Source organism: Balaenoptera musculus, chromosome 1, assembly GCF_009873245.2.
Source record: "Balaenoptera musculus isolate JJ_BM4_2016_0621 chromosome 1, mBalMus1.pri.v3, whole genome shotgun sequence".
Lineage (NCBI taxonomy): Eukaryota > Metazoa > Chordata > Mammalia > Artiodactyla > Balaenopteridae > Balaenoptera > Balaenoptera musculus.
This window is the reverse complement of record NC_045785.1, coordinates 182,039,502-182,060,077: the sequence shown is the minus strand read 5'-3', so window position 1 is coordinate 182,060,077 and position 20,576 is coordinate 182,039,502.

Here is a 20,576-nt window from a genome sequence, read left to right as displayed (position 1 = left end):
AAAAGGTTCCAGATCTAAAACTATAAACTACTGACAATACAGCTTTAACTAACCTTATCTCTAAGACAGCTTTAGCTCTATTTGTAGGAAGGAGTAAGCTTTTCACGGGAAGAAATTCATTGTAAGAGAGAGAAATGTATCCGCATCCAAGCACAGATGGAAAGATACTGAGAAAATCATACCGTGTATTACTCAGATTTAGTGTGGACCTTTTTCTCTCTTCTATTCATCATCCACAATTCAAGATCTGACCCAGTGCCCTGGAGAGAGGCAGTGGCCGTTTAAACAAATACCGCCATAATGAGGACTTCTGAGCAAGGAGCAGGAACTACTGTTTTGTGGAGGGACATTGCCCCTTGGGCCAGGCCTGGGACCTCTACAGGCAGTGGCCCTGGATCCCTGGAATCATCCCTGGGGATGATTAGATAGGAGCATAATAAAGGGCAAGTCGCTGGAGGTCTGTGATGGCCATTATATGAGACATCCTTTGGGGTTTCTCACTGTTCTAGTGGGACCAGAACAGAGGGTAGGAGTGTCAGCAGAGACAGCAGTTCTGAAGACGTGAGCTGAGCCAATGAGAACAGTTTGTTTCCATTACAATGACTTTAATATAGTCTCTAGATTGATGCAGTCTGGAAAGACACCAATTACTTTTGAAACCTAACTTATTTTTAGAATTTTTACTCCTTTGGAACTAATTTATAGCCCATGTTTGAAAATTTGTTGTATTACTTTATAGCTACCTTTTGCCACTGACCAAATAAAAATAGTTTGTTCAACACTTCTTTCCAGAAAGATTTGGTTCCAGGGACTTCTGCCAATCTACAAATATTTGCTGCTATGTCTCAAAATACAGTTAAGTATTTTGAGCTATTATTATTTACACTGATAAATGGGAATTGTTTTATTTTTATTTTACAAACCTGAAATATTTTTCTTTTAAACCTGGTTGTTTCTGTTAAAGTCCTCAAGAATGTCCCTTTTGCTACTACTAAAAATGCTTTGACATCTTACTTCTGCCATTAACTGGCTCCACGGGCAAGTGAGGCATGAAACCTCTGATGGTAAGTCCCTGGGCTATGACCTTCCCGGGTGTTTCTTATCTTTTGTCTCCTCCCCACAACCACCCCTTAGGAAGGCTACAGGGTGTTGAAGTGACCTTCTTGCCTCCGTGAGATAAGGCTCTGGTAAAGTCGTTTTCAACGGAGAATCGACTTTGTTATGGAGTAGCACCGGTTATACTTCAAAATGGTTATTTTCACCACCCTCCTGCCAAAGATAGGAAGTGATTTCTCTTCATTCTTCAAACCTGGTGGGTTTTCTGGAGGTAAAAATCTGTGAAAGTATTGGGAATTCCCTAAAATTACAGCCCTGAGGAGTTTCTCACTCTCAATGAAGTCCACGCTCAGATTCCAGCAATTCATCAAAATTTCCATTCAACTGTAAATTTGCCTTTAAACTTATGGCTCCAGCAACTAAGCGGAACTCAGCTGTACTTCTCGTCTCTCTAGATTTTTGGATGCCAGTCTGCCCTGCAACCTCAAGAATATTCTTGTTTTTTTTTTCCTTCCAATTTGTTCAAATCTTTTCTTATTGTAAGATCTGGCGTGATTACTTCAAAGTTTTTTATATGTTGGAGTTGAAACTGAAAGTCCCAATTTTTTTAAACAAAAAACATACATTAACTACATTATCACCTGTCTTGTATTAGTCTATGAGTTACACTCCTAATAGCTACCATAATAGAGGCAATTGTGGCTAATGTATGTAGTAAAATTGTTTTATGCACTTCTAATATTGTTTCTTGGCAACATTAACACATGTAGTTCACAGTAATGGTTCTTAAACCTGTACAGATGATATTTGTGGTATAAATTTTCAAGAACTCTCAAAGGGTTGGGGACAAGATTTTTTTTTTTTTATTGGAAGACTAGGAGAAAAACATCTAAACTATTCAGACTGACATAATGAGTTTCTCTCAGCCATTGATATATTTAAGTATGTTTTAATCCAGATATATTCAGCCCACATTCATGTGAACTTTAAGCAAAGTGGTCTAAAAGCATCATCAATTTACCCAATAAGAGTGCTGCTATGGATATGATTTATGCTTACACAGCAGTCTGTTTAGTAAGAGCTATGAGAAGCTGAATATAGCTGGGAGGGCTTAGGGTCCTTCAGTTGCACCATCTTTTCCAAGTCAGCAATTGAAAGTATAAAGTGAGAAAAAAAAGTATTATATTTCCCTCTTTTCGTCACATCTTGCCATGTCAGAAAGGAAATTAGGAGTCAGAGATGAGTAATCCAAGGAGCATATATTGGCCATGCACTGTGTTGTTTTGCCACTGATAAAAACTTATAAATTTTCTCAAGTTCCAATGAAGACAAGCAAGGTGGTCTGGCAGCAACACTTGTGGGATGGAGAGGTAAGTATCTCTGTGAACCCTATTCCCAATGAAACAACCATAACTGGTGAAAATTATTTTAAAAATCAACTAAAGTCTCTGGAAGTTTTGCTAAGAATATAAGCAGACAGTGAAATTATGTATTGAGGAAAATCTACTAATCTGAGTAAGAACTGTGAAAGCATGCAATATTTAAGGCATGCCCTAAACCCAGCTCAGTGGGATTGAAACACGCTTCTGGGTGGGTTTAGTCAAGAAGATGGAGCTCACTTGATCCCTAGTTTCCAATCTAGGCCAACAATTTCTCCCTGGGAGAGTCAAGATACCAGAATTCTCATCACCCCTAGCCCCAAGTTGCAGAAACTCTATTTCAGGCAGGTGAGGTTGAGAGCTCTCTTCTTCCACCCAGACCCACTCATAGGGTGGAAGCTCCACCTCAAGCATGACAGACTGAGAACACTGGGGTCTGATTACACCTACCCCAGCCCCTTCTGAGGAACAACGTCAGAGACCACGCAAAGATGGGGAGACAGACTTCACTGAACTAGTCCATCTAGGTCACTAGACAAGAAAACAAACAAACAAAAATTCATGGGGAAATCAGCATCCAGAGTTGGCTACAATATATTATCTGAAATGTCCAGTTTTTACCAAAAAATGTGAAATATCCAAAGAAAGTTTGAACTATACACAGGAAAAAAATTAGACAAGAGAAACTGCCTTTGAAGTGGCCTAGATGTTGGAGTTAGAAGATAAAGACATCAAAGCAGCTGTTATAAACATGTTAGAAGAACTAAAGAAAACTATGATTAAAGAATTTTAAAAAGGGTATGAATGACAATGTCTCATCAAGTAGACATAATTTCTATCTCTCTTTCTATTAAAGAAAGATAGAAATTATGAGAAAGAACCAAATGGAAAGTCTGGCACTGAAAAGTATAATAATCAAAATGAAATATTCACAAGAAGGGATGAAGAATAGATCTAAGCTGACAGAAGAAACAATCAGTGAACTTGGAAATATATAAAGATGCAATCTGAAGAACAGAGAACAAAAAGAATGAATAAAAATGAACAGAGCCTCTGAGAAATGTAGTACACCAACACTTGCATAGTACGAGTATCTGAAGATAAAGAAGGACATTTTATCATGAAAAAAGGTCAATTCACCAGGAAGATATAAACATTATAAACACATATGCATCTAACTACAGATCTCTCAAATACATACAGCAAAACCTGACAAAACTGAAGGTGTGAAATAGACAATTAAACTAGTTGGAGACTTTAATAACCCATTTTCAATAATAAATAGAACAACTCTTTAGGACATCAGTTAAGAGTACAGAAGACTTTAAAAACACTATGAAACGATTAGAACTAATAGACATATATACAATACTCCACTCTGCAAAATACACATCCTTCTCAAGCACACATGGAACATTATCCAGGATAGACCCCACGCTGAGCTTTAAAGCAAGTGTCAAAAAAATTTTTTTTAACATCTTTATTGGAGTATAATTGCTTTACAATGGTGTGTTGGTTTCTACTGTATAACAAAGTGAATCAGCTCTACATATACATATATCCCGATATCTACTACCTCTTGCATCTCCCTCCCACCCTCCCAATCTCACCCGTCTAGGTGGACACAAAGCACCGAGCTGATTTCCCTGTGCTATGCAGCTGCTTCCCACTAGCTATATTTTACATTTGGTAGTGTATATATGTCAATGCCACTCTCTCACTTCGTCCCAGCTTACCCTTCCCCCTCCCGGTGTCCTCAAATCCATTCTCTATGTCTGCGTCTTTATTCCTGGGCTGCCCCTAGGTTCTTTGGAACCATTTTTTTTTTCTTTTAGATTCCATATATATGTGTTAGCATACAGTATTTGTTTTTCGCTTTCTGACTTACTTCAGTCTGTATGACAGTCTCTAGGTCCATCCACCACACTACAAATAACTCAATTTCATTTCTTTTTATGGCTGAGTAATATTCCATTGTATATATGTGCCACGTCTTCTTTATCCATTCATCTGTTGATGGACACTTAGGTTGCTTCCATGTCCTGGCTATTGTAAATATAGCTGCAGTGAACATTGTTATACATGACACATTTTGAATTATGGCTTTCTCAGGGTATATGCCCAGTAGTGGGATTGCTGAGTCATATAGTAGTTCTATTTTTACTTTTTTGAGGAACCGCCATACTGTTCTCCATAGTGGCTGTATCAATTTTCATTCCCACCAACAGTGCTAGAAGGTTCCGTTTTCTCCACACTCTCTCCAGCATTTATTGTTTGTAGATATTTTGATGATCGCCATTCTGACCAGTGTGAGGTGATACCTCATTGTAGTTTTGATTTGCATTTCTCTAATGATTAGTGATGTTGAGCATCCTTTCATGTGTTTGTTGGCAATCTGTATATCTTCTTTGGAGAAATGTCTATTTAGGTCTTCTGCCCATTTCTGGATTGAGTTGTTTGTTTTATTGATATTGAGCTGCATGTGCTGTTTGTATAGTTTGGAGATTAATCCTTTGTCAGTTGCTTAATTTGCAAACATTTTCTCCCATTCTGAGGGTTGTCTTCTGGTCTTGTTTATGGTTTCCTTTGCTGTGCAAAAGCTTTTAAGTTTCATTAGGTCCAATTGTTTATTTTTGTTTTCATTTCCATTTCCATAGGAGGTGGGTCAAAATGCATCTTGCTGTGATTTATGCCATGGAGTGTTCTGCCTATGTTTTCCTCTAAGAGTTTTATAGTGTCTGGCCTTATATTTAGGTCTGTAAACCATTTCGAGTTTATTTTTGTGTATGGTGTTAGGGAGTGTTCTAATTTCATTCTTTTACATGTAGCTGTCCAGTTTTCCCAGCACCACTTATTGAAGAGGCTGTCTTTTCTCCATTGTATATTCTTGCCTCCTTTATCACACATAAGGTGACCATATGTGCATGGGTTAATCTCTGAGCTTTCTATTCTGTGCCATTGATCCATATTTCTGTTTTTGTGCCAGTACCATGCTGTCTTGATTACTGTAGCTTTGTAGTATAGTCTGAAATCAAGGAGGCTGATTCCTCCAACTCCGTTTTTCTTTCTCAAGATTGCTTTGGCGATTCGGGGTCTTTTGTGTTTCCATACAAATTGTGAAATTTTTTTGTTCTAGTTCTGTGAAAAATGCCAGTGGTAGTTTGACAGCGATTGCATTGAATCTGTAGATTACTTTGGGTAGTATAGCCATTTTCACAATGTTGATCCTTCCAACCAAGAACGTGGTATATCTCTCCATCTGTTTGTATTATCTTTAATTTTGTTCATCAGTGTCTTATCATTTTCTGCATACAGTTCTTTTCTCTCCTTAGGTAGTTTTATTCTTAGGTATTTTATTCTTTTTGTTGCAGTGGTAAATGGGAGTGTTTCATTAATTTCTCTTTCAGATTTTTCATCATTACTGTATAGGAATGCAAGAGATTTCTGTACATTAATTTTGTATCCTGCTACTTTACCAAATTCATTGATTAGCTCTAGTAGTTTTCTGGTAGCTTCTTTAGGATTCTGTATGTATAGTATCATGTCATCTGCAAACAGTGACATTTTTACTTCTTCTCCAATTTGGATTCCTTTTATTTCTTTTTCTTCTCTGATTGGTGTGGCTAAAATTTCCAAAACTATGTTGAATAATAGTGGTGAGAGTGGGCAACCTTGTCTTCTTCCTGATCTTAGAAGAAATGCTTTCAGTTTTTCACCATTGAGAACGATGTTGGCTGTGGGTTTGTCATATATGGCCTTTATTATGTTGAGGAGAGTTCCCTCTATGCCTAGTTTCTGGAGGGTTTTTACCATAAATGGGTGTTGAATTTTGTCGAAAGCTTTTTCTGCATCTATTGAGATGATCATAGGGTTTTTCTCCTTCAATTTGTTAATATGGTTTATCACATTGATTGATTTGCATATATTGAAGAATCCTTGCATCTCTGGGATAAACCCCACTTGATCATAGTGTATGATCCTTTTAATGTGCTGTTGGATTCTGTTTGCTAGTATTTTGTTGAGGATTTTTGCATCTATGTTCATCAGTGATATTGGTCTGTAGTTTTCTTTTTTTGTCACCTCTTTGTCTGGTTTTGGTATCAGGGTGATGGTGGCCTCATAGAATGAGTTTGGAAGTGTACCTCCCTGTACTACGTTTTGGAAGAGTTTGAGAGGATAGGTGTTAGCTCTTCTCTAAATGTTTGATAGAATTCGCCTGTGAAGCCATCTGGTCCATGGCTTTTTTTGTTGGAAGATTTTTAATCACAGTTTCAACTTCAGTGCTTGTGAGTTGTCTGTTTATATTTTCTATTTCTTCCTGGCTCAGTCTTGGAAGGTTGTGCTTTTTAAGAATTTGTCCGTTTCTTCCAGGTTGTCCATTTTATTGACATATAGTTGCTTGTAGTAGTAGTCTCTCAAGATCCTTTGTATTTCTGCAGTGTCAATTTTTACTTCTCCATTTTCATTTCTAATTCTATTGACTTGAGTCCTCACCCTTTTTTTCTTGATGAGTTTGGCTAATGGTTTATCAATTTTGTTTATCTTCTCAAAGAACCAGATTTTAGTGTTCTTCATCTTTGCTATCATTTTCTTCACTTCTTTTTAATTTATTTCTGATCTGATCTTTATGAGTTCTTTCTTTCTGCTAACTTTGGGGTGTTTTTGTTCTTCTTTCTCTAATTGCTTTAGGTGTAAGGTTAGGTTGTTTATTTATGATGTTTCTTGTTTCTTGAGGTAGGAATGTATTGCTATAAACTTCCCTCTTAGAATGGCTTTTGCTGCATCGCATAGGTTTTGGATCAACTTGATTTCACTGTCATTTGTTTGTAGGTATTTTTTGATTTCCTCTTTGATTTCTTCAGTGATCTCTTAGTTATTTAGTAGTGTATTGTTTAGCCTCCATGTGTTTGTATTTTTTACAGATTTTTTTCCTGTAATTGATATCCAGCCTCATAGCGTTGTTGTCAGAAAAGATACATGATACAATATTTCAATTTTCTTAAATTTACCGAGGCTTGATTTGTGACCCAAGATATGATCTATCCTGGAGAATGTCCCATGAGTACTTGAGAAGAAAGTGTAATCTGCTGTTTCTGGATGGAATGTCCTATATATATCAATTAAGTCCATCTTGTTTTATGTATCATTTAAAGCTTGTGTTTCCTTATTTATTTTCATTTTGGATGATCTGTCCATTGGTGAAAGTGGAGTGTTAAAGTCCGCTACTATGATTGTGTTACTGTTGATTTCCCCTTTATGGCTGTTACCATTTGCCTTATGTGTTGAGGTGCTCCTATGTTGGGTGTATAAATATTAACAATTGTTATATCTTCTTCTTGGATTGATTCCTTGATCATTATGTAGTGTCCTTTGTCTCTTGTAATAGTCTTTATTTTAAAGTCTATTTTGTCTGATATGAGAATTGCTACTCCAGCTTTCTTTTGATTTCCATTTGCATGGAATATCTTTTTCCATCCCCTCACTTTCAGTCTGTATGTGTCCCTAGGTCTGAAGTGGGTGTCTTGTAGACAGCATATATATGGATCTTTTTTGTATCTATTAAGCCAGTCTGGTTGGAACATTTAATCCATTCACATTTAAGGTAATTATCGATATTTATATTCTTATTACCATTTTCTTAATTGTTTTGGGTTTGTTATTGTAAGTCTTTTCCTTCTCTTGTGTTTCCTGCCTAGAGAAGTTCCTTTAGCTTTTGTTGTAGAGCTGGTTTGGTGGTGCTGAATTCTCTTAGCTTTTGTTTGTCTGTAATGATTTTAATTTCTCCATTGAATCTGAATGAGATCCTTGCTGGGTAGAGTAATCTTGGTTGTAGGTGTTTCCTTTTCATCACTTTAAATATGTCCTGCCACTCCCTTCTGGCTTACAGAGTTTCTGCTGAAAGATCAGCTGTTAACCTTATGGGGATTCCCTTGTATGTTAGTTGTTGCTTTTCCCTTGCTGCTTTTAATATTTTTTCTTTGTATTTAATTTTTGATAGTTTGATTCATATGTGTCTTCGTGTGTTTCTCCTTGGATTTATCCTGTATGGGACTCTCTGTGCTTCCTGGAGTTGATTGACTATTTCCTTTCCCATATTAGGGAAGTTTTCAACTATAATCTCTTCAAATATTTTCTCAGTCCCTTTCTTTTTCTCTTCTTCTTCTGGGACCCCTATAATCGAATGTCGGTGCATTTAATGTTGTCCCAGAGGTCTCTGAGACTGTCCTCAATTCTTTTTATTCTTTTTTCTTTATTCTGCTCTGCAGTAGTTATTTCCACTATTTTATCTTCCAGGTCACTTATCCGTTTTTCTGTCTCAGTTATTCTGCTATTGATCCCATCTAGAGAATTTTAAATTTCATTTATTGTGTTGTTCATCACTGTTAGTTTGCTCTTTAGTTCTTCTAAGTCCTTGTTAAACGTTTCTTGTATTTTCTCTATTCTATTTCCAAGATTTTGGATCATCTTTACTATCATTATTCTGAATTCTTTTTCAGGTAGACTGCCTATTTCTTCTTCATTTGTTAGGTCTGGTGGGTTTTTGCTTTGCTCCTTCATCTGCTGTGTGTTTCTCTGTCTTCTTATTTTGCTTAACTTACTGTGTTTGTGGTCTCCTTTTTACAGACTGCAGCTTCGTATTTCCCATTTTTTTTGGTGTCTACCCCCAGTGGGTAAGTTTGGTTCAGTGGGTTGTGTAGGCTTCCTGGTGGAGGCGTCTAGTGCCTGTGTTCTGGTGGATGAGGCTGGATCTTGTCTTCCTGTTGGACAGGACCATGTCCAGTGGTGTGTTTTGGGGAGGTGTCTGTGACCTTATTATGATTTTAGGCAGCCTCTCTGCTAATGGGTGGGGTTGTGTTCCTGTCTTGCTAGTTTTTTGGCATAGGGTGTCCAGCACTGTAGCTTGCTGTTTGTTGAGTGGAGCTGGTTCTTAGCATTGAGATGGAGATCTCTGGGAGAACTTTCACCGTTTGATATTACATTGGGCCAGGAGGTCTCTCGTGGTTCAATGTCCTGAATGTGGCTCCTCCATCTCAGACGGTCAGGCCTGACTCTCGGTCAGAGCACTGAGACCCTGTTAACCACATGGCTCAGAAGAAAAGGGAGAGAAAGAAAGAAAGAATGAAAGAAACAATAAAGAAATAAGATAAAGTTATTAAAATAGAAAAAAATTATTAAAAATAAAAAAATTTTAGAAAAAGAAAGAAGAGTGCAACCACAGCAAAAAAACAAATCCACCAATGATAACAAGTGCTAAAAACTAAACTAAAAAATAGAAGAAAACAAAAACGGACAGTCAGAACCTGAGGACAAATGGCAAGAGCAAAGTTATACAGACAAAATCACACAAGAAGCATACACATACACACTCACAAAAAGAGAAAAAGAAAAAATATACATATATATAGAAAAGGAGAGCAACCAAATCAATAAACAACTCTACCAATGATAATAACCTCTAAATACTAAACTAAGATAAACGTAAAACCAGAAACAAATTAGATGCAGAAAGGAAACCCCAGGTCTACAGTTGCTCCCAAAGTCTCCCACCTCAATTTTGGGATGATTCGTTGTCTATTCAGGTATTCCACAGATGCAGGGTACATCAAGTTGATTGTGGAGATTTAATCCACTGCTCCTGAGGCTGCTGGGAGAAATTTCCCTTTCTCTTCTTTGTTTGTACAGCTCCCAGGGTTCAGCTTTGGGTTTGGCCCCGCCTCTGCATGTAGGTTGCCTGAGAGCATCTGTTCCCCGCCTAGACAGGATGGGGTTAAAGGAGCAGCTGATTAGGGGGCTCTGGCTCACTCAGGCTGGGGGAGGGAGGGGTACAGAATGTGGGTTGAGCCTGCGGCAGCAGAGGCCAGCGTGACATTGCAACAGCCTGAGGCATGCCGTGTGTTCTCCTGGGGAAGTTGTCCCTGGATCACGGGACCCTGGCAGTGGCAGGCTGCACAAGCTCCCAGGAGGGGAGGTGTGGATAGTGACCTGTGCTTGCACACAGGCTTCTTGGTGGCAGCAGCAGCAGCCTTAGCTGTCTGTGGGGTCTGCGCTGATAGCCGCAGCTTGAGCCCACCTTTGGAGCTCATGTAGGCAGTGTTCTGAACCCCCTCTCCTTGTGCACCCAAAACAATGGTCTCTTGCCTCTTAGGCAGGTCCAGACTTTTTCCCGGACTCCCTTCCAGCTAGCTGTGGTGCATTAGCCCCCTTCAGGCTGTGTTCACACCGCCAACCCCAGTCCTCTCCCTGCGATCTGACCTCTGAAGTCAGAGCCTCAGCTCCCAACCCCCACCCATTCCAGCGGGTGAGCAGACAAGCCTCTCGGGCTGGTGAGTGCTGGCCGGCACCGAGCCTCTGTGCGGGAATCTCTCCGCTTTGCCCTCTGCACCCCTGTTGCTGCGCTCTCCTCTGTGGCTCTGAAGCTTCCCCCCAACCACCCCCATCTCCACCTGTGAAGGGGCTTCCTAGTGTGTGGAAACTTTTCCTCCTTCACAACTCCCTCCGAGAGGTGCAGGTCCCATCCCTATTCTTTTGTCTCTGTTTTCCCCTTCTTTCTTTTGCCCTACCCAGGTACGTGGGGAGTTTCTTGCCTTTTGGGAAGTCTGAGGTCTTTTGCCAGCGTTCAGTAGGTGTTCTGTAGGAGCTGTTCCACATGTAGATGTATTTCTAATGTATTTGTGAGGAGGAAGGTGATCTCCATGTCTTATTCCTCTGCCATCTTGAAGGCGCCCCCCCCACCACAGTTTTTTTTCAAGACCTAGTTCTTCTTCCCAAATTTTATTTTATATTATTTTTTTGAATTTTATTTATTTAACAAACTTTACAGTATTGGAATCATGCAAAGTATGTTCTCCCAACACAATGGAACTAAACTGGAAATCAGTAACAGAAGGCAATTTGGGAAACTCACAAATATGTGGAAGTTAAAGAATGAACTCCTAAATAAACAATGAATCAAAGGAGAAATCACAAAGGAAATGAGGAAATATCAATGCTTTGAGATAAATGAAAATGAGATCACAACATGCCAAAAACTATAGATTAAAACAATAGAGAAAATGAACAAAATCAAAAGATATTTATTTGAAAAGATCAACAAATTGACAACTGATTAGCTAGTATGACCATGCCAGAAAGAGATGTCTCAAATTACTAAAATCAAGAATGAAAGAGTGGATATCACTATTGCCTTCACTGAAATAAGTATGTTTACAAGGACAAACTATGAACAATTGTATGTCAATAAATGAAATAATTTTGATGAAATGGCCAAGTGCTAGAAAGATGTTAACAATCAAAACAAACTCAGTAAGAAATGCAACATGTAAACAAACCTATAATCAGTAAAGAAACTGAATTAGAAATTTAAAAACTTCTGCAAAGAAAGTCCCACTTCCAGATAACTTCACTGGTAATTTCTACCAAACATTTAAAGGATATATTACCAATACTTCACAGGCTCCTCTGAAAAAATAGGAGAAAGGGGAACACTTCCAAACTCATTCTGTGAGGTCAACATTAATCTGACACCAAAACCAGACAACGACAACTCATGAAAATAAAACTACATACCAGTAGTTCTTATAATAATTGACACAGAAATTCTCAACAAAATATGTGCAAACGGAATCTAGCAACATAAAAAAAAAAAAGAAAATTATATACCATGGTCAAGTGGGATTTATCCCAGGTTGATTTAAAATATGAAAATTAATTATACCATGTTAATAGAATAAAGGACACATACACATAATCATGTCAATAGACAGAAAAATTGACAAAATTAAACACACTTTCATGTTAAAAATCCTCAACAGTCAGGAATAGAAGTTTTCCCAAGTGATAAAGGGCATCTGTGAAAAACTGACAGCTAATATATTTAACAGTGAAAGACTGAATTCTTACCCCATAAGATCAGGAATAAAAGAAAGATGTCCACTTACACCACCTCCATTCAATGTTTTACTTGAAGTTCTAGCCAGGGCAATTAGACTAGCAATGGAAGTAAAAGACCCAGGTTGGAAAGAAAGAAGTAAACTATATTTCCATTTACAGATGATGTGATCTTGAATATAGAAAATAAGGAATTCACTAAAAAAATTTAGAACTAGTAAATAAATTCAGCAACATTTCAGGATACAAAATCAACATATAAAAATCAATTGTATTTCTATACATTAGCAATAAGCAATCTGAAAATGATTATTAAGAAAATTCCATGTACAATAGCATCAAAAAGAATAAAATACTTGGAATAAATTTAATAAAAGAAGTGCAAAATTCATACTCAGAAAACTACAGAACATTGTTGAAAGAAATTATAGAAGACCTAAAAGAATGGAAAAACATCCTGTGTTCACAGATCAGAGGACTTAAGATGTCAAGATGTCAATACTCACCACATTGGTCTACAGACTTAACACCATTTTTGTCAAAATCTCAGCTTCCTCTTTTGCATAAATTTACAAACTAGTTCTAAAATTCATATGAAGTTGCAAAGGACCTAGGTTAGCCAAAATGATCTGGAAAAAGAAGAACAAAAATGTTAGGACCACACTTCATGATTTCAAGACTTTTTACAAAGCTAGAAAAATCAAGGCAGAATAGTGTTGGCATAAGGGTGGACATACGGATCAATGAAACAGAATTTAGAGTCCAGAAATAAACCGTTATCTTATGGTCTATTGATTTTCAACAAGGACGTCAAATGATTCAATGGGGAAAAATAATCTTTTCAACAAATGGTGCTGGAACTACTGGATATCCACATGCAAAGAATGAAAATGAACCTTTTCCAAACACCATACACAGAATTAATTCAAACTGGATCATAGGCCTACATGTAATAGCTAAAACTATAAAACTCTTAGAAGAAAGCATAGGAGTAAATCTTAGTGACCCTGAGTTAAGTAACGGCTTCTTAAATACAGCACTAAGAGCCCAACCTACCAAAGAAAAAGTAGATAAATTGGATTTTAGCAAACTAAAAACCATTGTACAACAAAAGAATACCATAATAGTGAAAATACCAAGATAGTGTAAAGAAAACCCACAGGATGGGAACAATTGTGAATCATTTATCTGATAAGGGACTTGTATCTAGAATATATTTATAACTCGTACGACTCAACAATAAAAAGGCAACAGAACTTTAAAATGCACAAAAGATCTAAGCAGACATTTCTCTAAAGAAGATATACAAATGGATAGTAAGCATCTGAAAATATGTTCAACATCATTAGTCAACAGGGAAATACATGCCAAAAGCACAAAGAAATGCCACTTTACACCTACGTGGATATTTATAATCAAATAGGTAGACAATATCATGTGTTGGTGAGGTGGAGAAATGAGAACTCCTATACATTGCTGGTGGAAATTTAAAACTGTGCAGCTGCCTTGGAAAGTAGTTTGACATTCCTCAGAATGTTAAACATAGAGTTACTATAGCTATTTCACTCCTAGGGATATACCCAAGAGAAAGGAAAACCTACATTCATACAAAATCTTGTACATGAGTACATATAGTACTACTATTCATAATTGCCAAAAAGTGGAAACAACCCAAATGTTCATTAATTTATAAATGGATACATAAAATATTATATATCTATAGCTATATACATATACACAATGGAATATTTCTCAGCTACAAAATGGAATGAACTACTGATTCATATTACAGCATAGATGAATCTTGAAAACATTATGCTAAGTACAAGAAGTCTGTCACTAAAGACCACAAATTGTATGGTTTCATTATATAAAATGTCCAGAGTAGGCAAATCTATAGAAACTAATAAGTGCTTACCCAGGGATGAGGGATAGAATATGGGTGACTGCTAATGAGTATCGGGTTTCTTTTGGGGGTCATAAAAATATTCTAAAATTAGATTGCAGTGACAGTTGCACAACTCTGTGAATATACTAAAAAACATTGAATTGTATACTTTTAATAGGTGAATTGTATGGTATTTGAATTATATCTCAATAAAACAGGTGAAAAGATGGTATTGCAGTATTTCAACTAATCTAAATTGGAAGAGTTTCTAGTAAATTACCAGACTGAATTATATTAAATACTGAAAAGTTATGGCTGAATGAATAGAACAGCCATGGAAAGTTCAGATTTGGTTCATGGCTCTGAGAATGGACTTATGCTTTCAAGATTTTACAAGTTAGCATCTGTCTCTCTGCCTATAAATGTCAATGAAAAGTTGTGGTAAGTTTTAAAATCAAATCTACTCACTGGTCTCACTCCAAAAGTTGCTAGCCTGCCAAAGGCCAAAAATCACCCTGTGTATGGTCTCATTATGCAAGGCCAAAGGAGAAGCATGAGAAACTAGAGTTCTTTCTTCCCTGGGGGTAATGCCCCCTCATACATTCTCCCAATGGAAGGGCAAGCTTTTAATGTAGCAACTGTCTACATGAAGAAAAAAGAAAGAAGTTCTATAAAATATGTAAAAATCTAATCCCCCACCATTGCTTCTATTTGACTCTCTTTTTTTTTTTGTTTTGTTTTGTTTTTAACAGAATGCTCACTTCAAAATATCACAGTATTAGTGAAATGCATTTTGGGTCCAAAACAAGTTATTTGCTCTTGTATTATAGAGTTCCATTTTTATATTTTACTATACTTTGTATAGTAATTAGACATTACTATAATTTGTATTTTCCTAAGAAAAATAACTACTATCTGAACACAATTTTGTTTTCAAAGTGGATTTGAAGAGTCATTAATTGGATTTCAAGATAAATTGATTTAGGAGGACAAGATGGGATATAGAAATACATCTGGGAAAGTAATGACATCAAAGGAAATAATAAATAGTATGTTCCCTTGGAAATGGACTGTAAACACCCTATGTCTGAATGATATTATACATCTGCAATTCCCAGCCCCGCCACCTAAGACCCAATTTTTCTGCCATTATAAACACAGCTGTTGTATGTTTTCTGCAACTGCAAAAAGAAAAAAAAATCTTATTGGCTATTGATGTATTACTATTGGTGCTGCTTTTGTAAAGTCAATGGCTTTATTTGGCAAAATACTTCAGTGGCCAACAGATAGGTTGAAATGATTCGAAGATGGAAATATTGTAGCCAGAAGAAGTAGGTAATGAAGGCAGATAGTGACCAAGGGCTCCCTTTAGGGCATTAATGCCACTGTGCCTAAGTGCTGTGAGTTAATTCTTATTACTTCTTCTGATAACTGGTATTTATTGGTTTATTTTTAAATAGTGTTTCCCCATTTGACAATTATGAATTCCAAGCTTAAAGTGAGATGAGAGAATGCAAGAATTCATAACTGGACACATGCAGGAAGAATCAGAGTTAGGGTCCTCTCCTCCCACCCAACCACTAAGTTTACAGATTTGGATTCACTCTGACCAGGGAAGCGTAAGTTCAGAATAACAATTTTCAGTTTCCTTAATGTTATCCAGGCTTCTCAAAATCACTTTAATTTTCTATATTGAATGTTCTGTATTTATCTCTCAAAACTAACCATATAAGGCCCAAATAAAACAAAAAAAATGATAAACTGTTTTCCTTTTTTGTGTATTTTTTTGTATAATTCAACAGAGGCTGGCACACTACAGGGTAAGTTTCAGGAAAGCAACCAGAACAACTCAGGTATTTTCTGAACTGCCAGGTCCATTTTTTGATCAGACCCAACAAGATTTACATATACAATGAACGGAAACTTGGACTAACAAGTTTGCTATTTGTTCCTTGTGTAAACTGGAAAACATTATATATTTAGATGGTTATACATCATTCTCTCACTACCTCCATCCCCATGAAAAAAATGCATTATGGAAAGTTTTATTTAGAAAGAAAAAGACATTTAATTGTTATAAAAACAACACATGGGAATGTTCCTGCATGAATAGAATGGTAAACAGAATGAATTATCTAATTTTCAACATAATTATACTATAGGAACAGCTTTCTAATATATACTTTGTCCCCAACTAAATTTGTTGGCTGTGATCCCAAGATGATGTGAACTGTTAGGAATAAGAAGTTTAAACTTTGAAATTCCGGACTATTTTTTAAAGAATAAATATTCATTTACAAAACAAAGTTTTATTCATTTACAAAACAAGTTCTCTCAGGTACTGGCTCTTTCACCTTGAAGGTGTTATCACACTGAACCTAGATGCTTCATCTCTAAAACTGGATAATAATTTGCCTGCTTCATAAAATGATTGTAAAAGTAAAATTTTAAAAAGCTACTTTTAAAATTTCTATTATTACTAAACTCTATTCTGCAAAATGCATTCAATTAAGTATCAATAAAAGCACTTATTAAATTTGTATTATTTCTACCACTATACACAGTGATCTCAAAGTGAGGTAAAATGAAGGATGCATTAAATAGATGCTCTTTAAGTTTAAAGATGGAAAGATTATAGTCATTAATTTTATTAGAGTATGTGTATTACATGCTTATTCAAGAATTGACTTACAGGTAGAGATGCTCTTTAAATTGCATATAAGAAGATTGTACCAAAAGGTAGGTCACAGCCTCCCTAAGTTCAGAATCATGAGACAGCACTTCAGCACTATGCTTAGGAGTCATTTTAAACAGCAAAATCACCAACAAAACACAAAAAATGTGAAAAACGCGTCGCTAAATAGACCAGGAAAAGGACCCTTGTCTACACTATGACACCTGAAACAAGAAGACGGAGTATCACCCTTTGACCTCAGCTGGGAACGTTCTCATTGGACGACTCAGATTTTTTGCCACCTACACATGTCCACCTGTGACCACAAAAGTATCATTGGTATAGATTGGGGGTTACAAATATCTTTTAGTGAGAAAGCAAATTTTTAATTTTTTAATTATATTTATCAGAACTTTATTTTCATACAAATGACTTTGTAAAAAAACTCAGCTGGCTTTTTTTCTTTTTCTCTTGTTTTATCAAGGTATAATATTTTCCCTTTTTAAGAGTACAGTTCTGTGAATTTTCACAAATATGCAAGCAAAATCAAGATACAGACCAGTTACCACCCCTCAAAAATTCCCCCATGATCTTGCATTTTCACCATCTCCCCTAACCCCAGTCTCTGGCAACTGATTTGATTTTTGTCCCCATAGTTTTGTCTTTTCCAGAGCATCATATGAACAGAATCCTATAGCATGAAGCCTTTTGAGTCTGCCTTCTTTCACTTATCATGATGCACCTACTATGCATATTTGCATATATATGCATATTTGCATATACGCATATATGTGTAATTCATCCGTATTGTTATCCATATCAGTACTTTATTTTTTCTTTTTGCTGAGTAGTATTCCATTGTATGAAGTCACAATTTGTTTTCCCATTCTCCACATGAAGGACATTTTGGTTGTTTCCAGGTTTTGGCTACCATGGATAATGCTGTTATGAACATTGATGTGCAGATGTTTATATAGATGTAAGTTTTCATTTCTCTAGAGTAAATACTGAGCAATAGAATTGTTGATGTATATAATTAGTGTATGTTAATTTTACCAGAAACTGCAAAACTGTTCCCATAGTGGCTGTAACATTTTGTATTTCTACCAGCAATGTTTGAAAAGTTTCAGTTGCTCTAAACATATTTGCCAGCATTTGATATTGACAGTTTTTGTTCGTTTGTTAATATTTCCATTCTAATAGCTATGCTGTGGTGTCTCATTGTGGGTTTGGTTTGCATTTCTCTAATAACTATTAATATTTAGAATTTTTTTCATGTGCTTATTTACCATTGATATATCTTCTTTTGTAAAGTGTCTGTACAAATCATTTCCCATCTTAAAATCAGTTTGTTTCTTTTATTACTATTGTGTTTAGAGTATTTATATATTCTAGATATAAGTTCTTTATGAGATATGTGAATTACAAATATTTTCTTCTAATCTGTGGCTTATCTTTTCATTCTCTACAAAGTATCTTTTGAAGAACAGAAGTTTTAAATCTTGATGAAGTCCAACTTAACTGTTTTTCTTTATGGCAAATGCTTTTACTCCTGTATCTAAGAAAGCTTTGTCTAATATAAGGTCTTGAAGATTTTCGCTATACTAAGTTGAAATATGTATATGGTAGAAGAAGGCTCATTTTAAAAATATGTGAATTTCCAATTGATACATCATAATTTGTTGAAAAAACTATCCTCATTGAATTTCCTTTGAACCTTTGTTCAAAATCAATTTATCATGTATACGTGGATCTATTTCTGGACACTACTCCATTTCGTTGACCTATAAATCTTTACCTTCATCATATCAGGCTATCTTGCTTAATACAACTTTGTAGTCTATCTTAAATGATTGAAGTTGGAGGTAGTGTGAATTCTCCAACTTTTCACTTTTACAAAATTGTTTTGGCGCTTCTTGTTCCTTTGCCTTTTTATCTAAATATTTGAATTAACTCATCAACTTCCACCAAAAAGTTCTGCTGGAATTTTGATTGAATTTACATTGAATCTATAGATAATCATGGGAAGAATTGGCATACTAATGATACTGGGTTTTCTGATTCATCAACCAAGTATGTCTCTCCATTTATTTATAACTTTGATTGCCTTCATCAGTGTTTTGTAGTTTTCTGTGTACAGATTTTGCACAGAATTTGTTAGATTTATTCCAAAGTATGTCATATATTTTGATGCTCTTTTAATTTAAATTTCCAATTATCCATTGTTAGTACACAGAAATACTATTGAATTTTTACTTGAATTTTTACTGTGAAAAGTTTTTAACTAAGTCTAGAAGCAATTTTGTAATTTTTAAAAACAAATTCTACCTAGACAACTGTTCCTCTACAAATAGAGATAATTCTATTTCTTACCAATTTGTCTGCCTTTTTCCTGCCTAGGACTCCCAGTACAATATTGAACAGGAGTAGTGAAAGATGATGTATTTGCTTTTTCCTGATCTTATTGGAAAATAATTGTCTTTCACAATTAAGTATGATATTAGATGTAGATTTTTTGCAAATTCTCTGTATAAAATCGTGGAAGCTTCTATTATCTTAGTTTGCTGACTGATTTTTTTATTTACACTGGATGTTGAATTTTATCAGATGTTTTTTCCTCTTCCATTAGGCTGAATTTTTTTTGCCTTTAGGCTGTTGATATGGTGAATTATATTAATCAAATTTTAAACATTGGGCTAGTCTTATATTCCACGACAAATCTCACTTGGTCGTGAATATTATCCTTTCAATATAATGCTGGATCCAATTTGCTAAATTTTAGTTTGGAATTTCTCTATCTTCACGAAGGCTAATGATCAGAAGTCTTATTTAACCTGTGTTTTCTTTGATTCATTTTGGTATCCAGTTAATTCTCTCCTTGGTGAATGGCTTGAAAAGTATTCTCTTATCTCAAACTTATGGAAGAGTTTGTATAGAATTGGTATAATTTCTTCCTTAGATATTTGATAGAATTCACTGATGAAACTATGTAGGCCAGGGGTTTCCATTTTGGGAAGTTTTTAATTATAGATTCAATTACTTTAACAGTTGTAATTGTAGGCTCTGTAGTAATGACCCCTCCTCATTACTGATATTGGCAATTTGCGTCTTTTTTATTTTTTAACATCTTGCTAGTGGTTTATCAATGTTCTTGATCTTTTCAAAGAATCAACTGTAGGTTTTTTATTGATTTTCCTCTATAAACAACAGAGAACATTAGGTTTTACATTTTATTATATATAATGTATATTTATTTAAATATATAATTAGGATAATCATTTATAACTATTAAATATATAATTAAATTTATTATACATTACAATATATAATTATATATAATTATTATAATTATCTTTATTTCCTTATTTCTGCTTTTTTTTTTTTTTTTTTTTTTAGTATGTCTAGGTGGTAGCATAGGTAATTGATTTTAGACCTTTATTTTCCAATGTAGGTGTTTAGTACTATAAGTTTTCATCTATATACTAATTTAATCCCACAAATTCATTTCATTCAGCTTTCCTTTTGCTTTCTTCATTGACCCATGTTATTTTGTTGCCAAATAGTCAGATATTTTCTTGATATCTTTCTGCTGTTGATGTCCAACTTAGTAACTGTGATCAGATAATAAACCTGATGATTTATGTCCTTTTAAATTTACTGTTTTTTAATGAGTCAGAATATAGTCTTCATT